General features: G+C 33.1%; 1 long non-coding RNA gene across 1 annotated transcript; it reads left to right on the top strand.

Annotated features, from left to right (window-relative positions):
- The first annotated feature begins 364 nt into the window (after positions 1-364).
- Positions 365-2,157, top strand: LOC143062262 (uncharacterized). Its single transcript, XR_012974647.1, has 2 exons — positions 365-606; positions 2,034-2,157. It is a non-coding gene; the product is annotated as an uncharacterized LOC143062262 (long non-coding RNA).
- Positions 2,158-8,119: the final 5,962 nt, after the last annotated feature.

Here is an 8,119-nt window from a genome sequence, read left to right as displayed (position 1 = left end):
ACTAGAAAGATTATTACTATATTTCCAACGATATCAAAATTGATTATATGTTTTATTTATTGTTAATTGAAAATATTATGGACTTCTTAATTTTCATTCGATAGCTAACAATGATTTATATGGTACATATAGAAAAATGAAATCTTATACATCGCCATCTTCGTCGTCATCAATGGTTCTAACTGCAACCAGACGAGTATTTACATTTCTACATATGTCATTTGCCTGACATGGGCATACATCTGTACAGGATAGAAGTCATTTTTTTCCCCATTCGAACTGAAGAGGAGAATGCTAGGTTATTTTTGCTATTTTGGAAGATATCTTTACGTCTGGAGTGAAGCGTTTATTTCATATTCACTGAAAAAAATACCTAGTCAGAATGACTAGTCTGTCTAGTAATCTCAGTTAGATGTCTAGTAGATCAAATCGCTACTGTTTAACCTAGTACCTTTACTCAGCATGCATAGTGAAATTTGATGATGCCCGCTATGACGTCTTATCTTAAACATCTGGATAGCCGACGCACATCTTCTCGCGCCTCAACACGTGCTTTCATAACAAAGAAAATGGACAAGAAGTTCACATCGTTTCCTTAGAAAAAAGGTAAATATTTCTTATGTTCTGCAAAGTTTGTCATTTTTTAATGTAATATTGTTAAAGCACCTATTATTTATTTTAAGAAATCGCAAATATAACTAAGACAACATAGCTGGTAAACGGCTACAATGAGGATACACAAACTTAAATTGTCTGTTTCTGTTATGAATATTTCCAATTTGATACTATTAATAAAAGTCTATTTTTCTTCCAATATCCGACAAGTATGCTTTTGTGGGAATATTGGTTGCTTATATATAGGGAATCACTGAACAAACTGTAGCCCCCTCCCCCTTTTAGGTCAGTAAGTGAGCCTCCTTACATAAAGTTCTTGATCTACCACTGATTAATGATTTGTTTTTGGGTTACCATATGGCTATATTGATTCTACCAGCTGCACCTATTTGTTCGCTTCTTTAAAGTCGCTTGGTTTGGGTGTAAAAGCTTGAAGGGGCTTCAAGATTGACAGGACTTGAAAATAATTTTTTTCCGTGTTGCAAATATTTTAAGCTGCATACAATATATATCTCTTTTCTTGTCCTTGTGTTTGCTTTATACCTACAACCCTAATTTTTTTTATCATATTAGCAGAAACATAGGTAAAATATATTTTTTCTAAATAAAGTACAACTTGCTTTTGGATGGCTTTTGTCCTTTGACTTTAATGTTAATAACAGTTAGTTGTCAGTTTGTTCAGAAGTATAAAGGAAGTGGTGCGTAAAGAACACCAATACATGTATGTGTTAACCAATACATGTACAAAAAAATCAGGCATATTGCAATATAACACGAAACATGAAATGTCTCATTCACATATAGATAAATATATATAAACAGATAAAGGCAAATGAAATTTCAGAATGTATAACTATACTTATAAAAAAATGAAGAAAAAAGTGTATGGTCAAAGAACAGAAAATATTGAAAATAAAACTGAAGTAAAATTAAATGGACATTTGTACATTTGAAAATAAAGAACCGAAAAATGAATTCAGTTAACCTTTACTTTTTTAAATGCAAAATTCAAACTGAAACAATTTATATTTTTACGACACAAGGAATCTTCGTTCCTTTAGGATTGGAAAGATGCATCTGCTGTCTTGAGCCAGTTCTTCTGCTGAGAAGTGCACTTGTGTTGTATATTTCATAAAAATGCATAATAATTATTTGTTGTCTGTAATTCATTGCTGCTCATGTACATGTACTTTGAAAGAAACAACCAAAAAGTTGAATATTTCAAAAATATTAGGTCAGAAACAGGAAGTGGCGTGTATATGGCATAATGAAATAATCACTATTCAGGAGTACATCATTATGTTGTACCTGGCTGACATAAAAAAAAATGAGTCCGTGAAACTAAAGTTTGATTACACACTTCACTATCGGTTATTCAATTCTATTCACATCTTACATTCTATCTCTGTATTTTGCAGATCTGGGAAGTAGAACCAGGGAACAGGGATGAATTCCAAACAGTCCAAGAAGTATTGGTAGGACCAAGAACAATTGATGACCAAGTTTGGACCAGAATTATCAAAATAAATGATATTAAATGTTTTGCTTTGTTTAGAGTATTTTTATTTACTATTCTTAATGTTAGTGTTCTAAAATAGGTAACACAAAAAAACAAAACAATACACAAATGCTAACAGGTTTATAAAATCAACAAGAAGTACATAATTGAGAAATTTGGTATAATATAAATGAGACAATTATCAATCGAGGACATGTTTTCTTTAATGGGGTTTATTGTCAGTCGTTTCCTGAAGTTTGTTTCTGATTGATTTCGTTAAGCCTATGTTTAGATTTTGCAGTCAAATCCTTTTCTCTCTTCACTGGACGCTCTTGAGAATGAGGAAATGCATGTGGAACATGCATTATCTTAGGGACTGGCTAGTCAGGCTGCGTTCGCAGCAAGAGATAACTTGACTAGGATGATAAGTAGACTTGACTATTGGTCTAGTACAAAAACTATTTTAACAAAGTCAAAATGACTAGCAAAGCTAGTTAATATACAAAAATAATAAGTCAATTTACTTTTGACATAGTCATCCTGTGGACAGTCAATTTGACTAGGTAAACTAGTCAGTTTGACTAGTGTATTTTTTCAGTGTTGTTTAAAAGTAGATTCACAAGGAGGAAATTTGACAAGGGAGAAATTTTAAATTGTAGCCAATTTTACGCTCAATTTGTTTAAGCACAATGATCTATTTTTAGTTTTGACTTGAGATAATCCAACCTAACACCAAGATCTCGAGCTGCATCTATCGATTCATCGATATCACAATAGAATAGAATAGACGAATAGAATATCTTTTATTTCCATAAGAGGTACCCTCAAGGGGCATAGTGCATATACATATATGACAATATAAAGTTACAATTTACAAATACAATAAAGTAGAACAACAAAACAGTATGCTAAAGTTAGACATTATAAATATTGCTAACAGTATCCCAGTTATATAATAAATGTTTACTCAAGGCAGGTGTTTTGATAAGAAATAGCAATGAGAAAGGTTTGACAAATCGGTGAAATCATCTGGGTTGTACTTTACATGTGCAGGCTATCATTGATTACCTGTTTGAAACCATAGCTCATGCAAATCACAAAATACTGAACTCCGAGGAAAATTCAATCGGGCAGTCACTAATCGCATGTCAAAATCAAATGACAAAACTCATCAAAAACGAATGGACAACAACTGTAATGTTCCTAACATGGTACAGACATTTTCAAATGTAGAAAATGGTGGATTGAACCTGGTTTCATAGCGATAAACCTCTCACTTGTACTAATGAACCCATATGATCAGAACATCTGTATCTTGTGACCTTACTATTAGCCTACTCTTGATTCCTTTCACATCGAACTCTTTGTCTACATGCATAGCATGTAAAATCATGCGCGTATCTACTTCATCGGGCGTACAAAATAATTCTTCAAACCTGAATACTCCGTCTGAGCTGATTTAGGGTCCTTGGAAGTGTTAAATAGAATATGACTTCTTCATGTATTATAGTAACTGTTGATATACCATGATGCCGAACAATCAATTTACCAAGAAATCTGATTAAGGCCTGCTGGTTCTCACTGACCCAAAGAAATTTTATACAGTCAGGAATTTGGCTACCTTCTATATATGCCCTGAAACATTTCACAGACGAACAAGAACTTGATTAAGCTTTGAAATAACTGCAGTTGTGTCTGCTAGTGTAAGATTTACAGCAAGAATGATGGTACAACATTTTGTAATCATCAGTACGAAGATAGTCTAGGTCTGAAGCATCGTGCAATATACTAAAATATACATGATCTTTCCGTCTTCCCATAGCCTCGATAAAGCTTTAGTGTTAATTCCTCGCATATTAATAAGCAATTCAGTAGAAGAACCATGACATATAAGTTATAACACACTTATCCCATTGTATTTCAGTCCAACTTTGCTTACGGTTTGATTAGCATAGTTTATGTGTGCCATATTCCGGGTCTGAAACGTGACCGAAGAATTTGTTTTGTATATTACAATTATAACAAAACTATCAATTAAAAGAACACAATTAAAGTTATAAAAACCAACAAAGTGATATTTCAAAGTACAAAACAACGATCTTCAAACAAACTGGACTATTAAAAACAAACAAATTGGCCATACAACAAGCAAAAAAGAGAAATGAAGTTAGTGACAATTGTCCTAGTTAATGACCTAATAGTGTACGCTACAAAACGATTAACGGCACGAGAAAAGGCGTGTTTGAATCAAGGCAAAATTATCACTAAATTTGTGTTTTTAATTGCTATTTTCTTTTCACCAATTAACATTACACGAAATATATTTGGCACACATATGAACCATGTCTTATGGATGTAATCAGAGTAAAAATCCCGTGAAGGTAACACACAATAAATTTGCTTTCGTTCAAAATGTGGTAAATTTCGGCTAAAAATAGTCTTTCTAAAAAAATGATATACTTAGAATTAAATTATATAAATCTTTTCAGCTTTCGTTATATGATAAATTTAATGTTCAAGCTAAATGATAAGTATCATTTGAACAAATAACACAGAAAGCAATAATTTTATTTTTCGTGTTGAAGATGGCCTGTATAATGAGGTATCTTTGGGTACCCTAAGAAACCACAAAATTTTGAAAAACGTGACCACGGTAGCTTACGACGACATTCATGATTGAAAAATATAATGATTTTCCGATAGTTTGGATATAAATATAGCCGTGTGTTATCCGTTAACTTAAACTCGTTAACTAGACGTCTTTTTCGATACTGGGCACCCTGCTATTACAAGCAGAACCAAATACAATGAAAGTCCAAACTATGTACTGACTTCCGAAGCTACACAAAACACCTTACAAATAAATTTATTTCATCTTCAAGCCATTGTTCAACTACTAAATTGTCTATTCTACTTACTAGTACACTTGGTACAATAAAAAAACCTGATAATACATTGTTAAAATAAGGCCTTTGAAAATAGTGGAATTAATTACTTTTGCAGGTCAAAAACTCGTTGGAAGTACTTGATAAATTGCATGCACATATTGGTGATTTTGGTTAGTTTAAACATATTTTATTGTCCAAAAAACATTGACAATAGGATTGGACACAAGTTTTGCAACTTAGAACGTCTTCTCCATTACATACAAATAATACATATCCGAAGAAATATGAAATACATAATAATAACATCATAAACAATATTAATATGAAGACATGAAATTAACAAGAATTTATACGACATGGTTCATCGATTCCTAAAAGTCGAGTTTACCGATTTTGGTTCTGTTCCAAGTTTTCATTTTTCGTACATGGAATTTATTACCATTAGATATTAGATCCATACAAGTATCTCCAAATTTCAAAAACACCATCCGGAGAAATGATATTTAATTTTTGGTACCGAAATATTATTTCATTGGAAACAGGATGGAAGATATACTATATACAAAATTACGACACAGATGTAGTCCTTTAAAAGCTGATTTATACAGAGTTAATTTAGTAAATGACCCAAGTTGTGAATGTGGGTGTCCATTAGAAGATTCGATTCATTTTTTCTTAGAATATCCACTCTACATAAATTTTATAAATCAGCTCTATAAAAACATTCAACACTTAGCTGATATCTCCATAGAACATATTTTATTTGGAACAGACGAAATTACTGTTGAACAAAACACAATCCTTTTCAGAAATGTACATAGTTATATACGCCATACAAAAGGATTCTTAGATTAATATTGCTGTAACTTAAAGTGTACTCGTATCCAACTGTTATACTGTTTAAACATAGTATATCTATTGTATATATTTTTCATACTGTACTGAAATATATATAATTGCTGTCATCTTGAAATTTTGTATATTGTACTTATATGGAGAGGATTATCTTAAGTTGTTATAACTTGTATCTAATCCTATTGCAATCTAATTAAAAACCGATCTCTCATCGCTCACGTTTTCTGATATGTCGCGTGGAGATCTAACGAAACCCGCTTTGAGGTCACATGTGAGTGACCTCGTAGGTGTGTCTTTTTCGACCAATGAAATTGAGTCTTCCACGATCTTGAAAGTTTATCGTAAGGTAAAGGGATGTAACTCATTTTATTTACGACGAAATTGTCAGTCAAAATAATTCATAGACTTTTTTGATTGGCTTATAAATTGGTCGTCAACTTATTTGCATATCGTTATAAATTCATAACTTCTAGTTCACTCACATGTGACCTCAAAGCGGGTTTCGTTAGATCTCCCACGCGACATATCAGAAACCGGGAGCGATGAGAGATCGGTTTTTAATTAGATTGATCCTATTGTATATTTAGACAATAAAATATGTTTAAACTAAAACGGGTTATGTTCTTCTCATATGTTTCATAATGGTATAATACTATACCCCTAACAGGAGGGATTGTGTCTGATATTCATATGATGAAGACATAATCTTTCAATCAGTTTAATTGAGGTCTGGAGCTGGCATGTCAGTTACTGCTAGTAGTCTGTTGTTATTTATGTAATATTATCATTTTCACGGTTTATTTTCTTTTGTTTCATATTCTGACATCGGACTCGGACTTCTCTTAAACTGAGTTTGACTGTGCGTATTGTTGTGCGTTTATTTTTCTACATTAGCTAGATATATAGGGGAGTGTTGAGATTTGAAAAACATGTTTAACCCCGCCGCAATTTTGCACCTGTCCCAAGTCAGGAGCCTCTGGCCTTTGTTAGTCCTGTATGATCTTTAATTTTAGTTTCTTGTGTATAATTCGGAGTTTAGTATGACGTCTATTATCACTGAACTAGTATACATATTTGTTTTGAGGTCGACCGATGCCTTTATCAGAGGCGGATTTAGGGGGCAGGGGGCCCGCCCCCCCCCCTTTTGGGACAAAATTTGGTTGCTTATATAGGGAATCACTGAAGCGTGACTGGAGCGGGCCCCCTCTTAGGTCAGTCAGTGGGCCCCCACTTATGAAAATTTCTTGATCCGCCACTGTTAATGGGGTCGATCTACCCATTTATCCTTGGTTGGGAACCCTCTCCCCTTTGTTTTTAAATGGCTGGATCCGCCCCTGTATTGGTACGATGAATATGATGTCCTATTTGTGTACCGAATTTGTGAATATGTCTAGTAATGTTGGAAGATCTGCAAATGTGTTAAAAACGTTGGAAGAGTGTAAATTCAACTTTTTAAAACGCTAATTGCAAATGTGTTTCCTTTTTGAACTACATCTGCCTAAAGTGGAATATGACTGTGCCGATTTCAAGGGCCGCAAATACTTGCGCAGATCTTTAATCTCGTCGTCTGCAAAATTCGACACATTAGAGACATCTTAAAAGACATCCGGAATGATTGTAACAGAATTTTCGGATGACTTTTAAAAAAACATCGAAGTTTATTATTTGTTCTTTTCCTTAAAAAGAAAATGTTTATTTACCTCGTTTTGAATTTCTTCATTTTCCCTTTAACGGTCAGATCGTCACAATTTATTTTAAAAATAAAATCCCTGCCTTCTGCACAAAACCATGTGAACATACACCAGACTCAAGCTGGCAGCCACTTTTATCGGCCAATCAAGATAGCAGCCACTTTTTTCCAGCAGCCAATTTTGACAATATGTCTAAAAACCAAAAATCTGCATGAGACTCAAACGTTCCAAAAATCGCTAAATCTTAGTTAAATATAATTTAACAGCGGTATTCGACAACTTAGCGGCTTGTACTGATTTTAAAAGCATTTCATTACGTTTTAAATATGTATATGAAGTTAGCTGCCGGTTTGTTATTGGATATTCGATATTCAATATCCAACCGGCTGCTAGCATTCGGTTCAATATTAAAATTTAGTTGAAAATCATTTAAAAAGTATGATTTTCATAGTTAACAGAAGTGAAAGGATACTCCGCAAATAGTTTTATGACCCCTTCAAGCTGTCGTAAATTCTCGTTGTCCTCGAATATAAACCCTTATATAAGTTGCATATTTTGTCAATAAAACGACA

Source organism: Mytilus galloprovincialis, chromosome 2, assembly GCF_965363235.1.
Source record: "Mytilus galloprovincialis chromosome 2, xbMytGall1.hap1.1, whole genome shotgun sequence".
In the NCBI taxonomy this organism is placed as follows: Eukaryota; Metazoa; Mollusca; class Bivalvia; order Mytilida; family Mytilidae; genus Mytilus; species Mytilus galloprovincialis.
The sequence above is the reverse complement of the archived record's forward strand: the minus strand, read 5'-3'. Positions and strand labels throughout refer to the sequence as shown.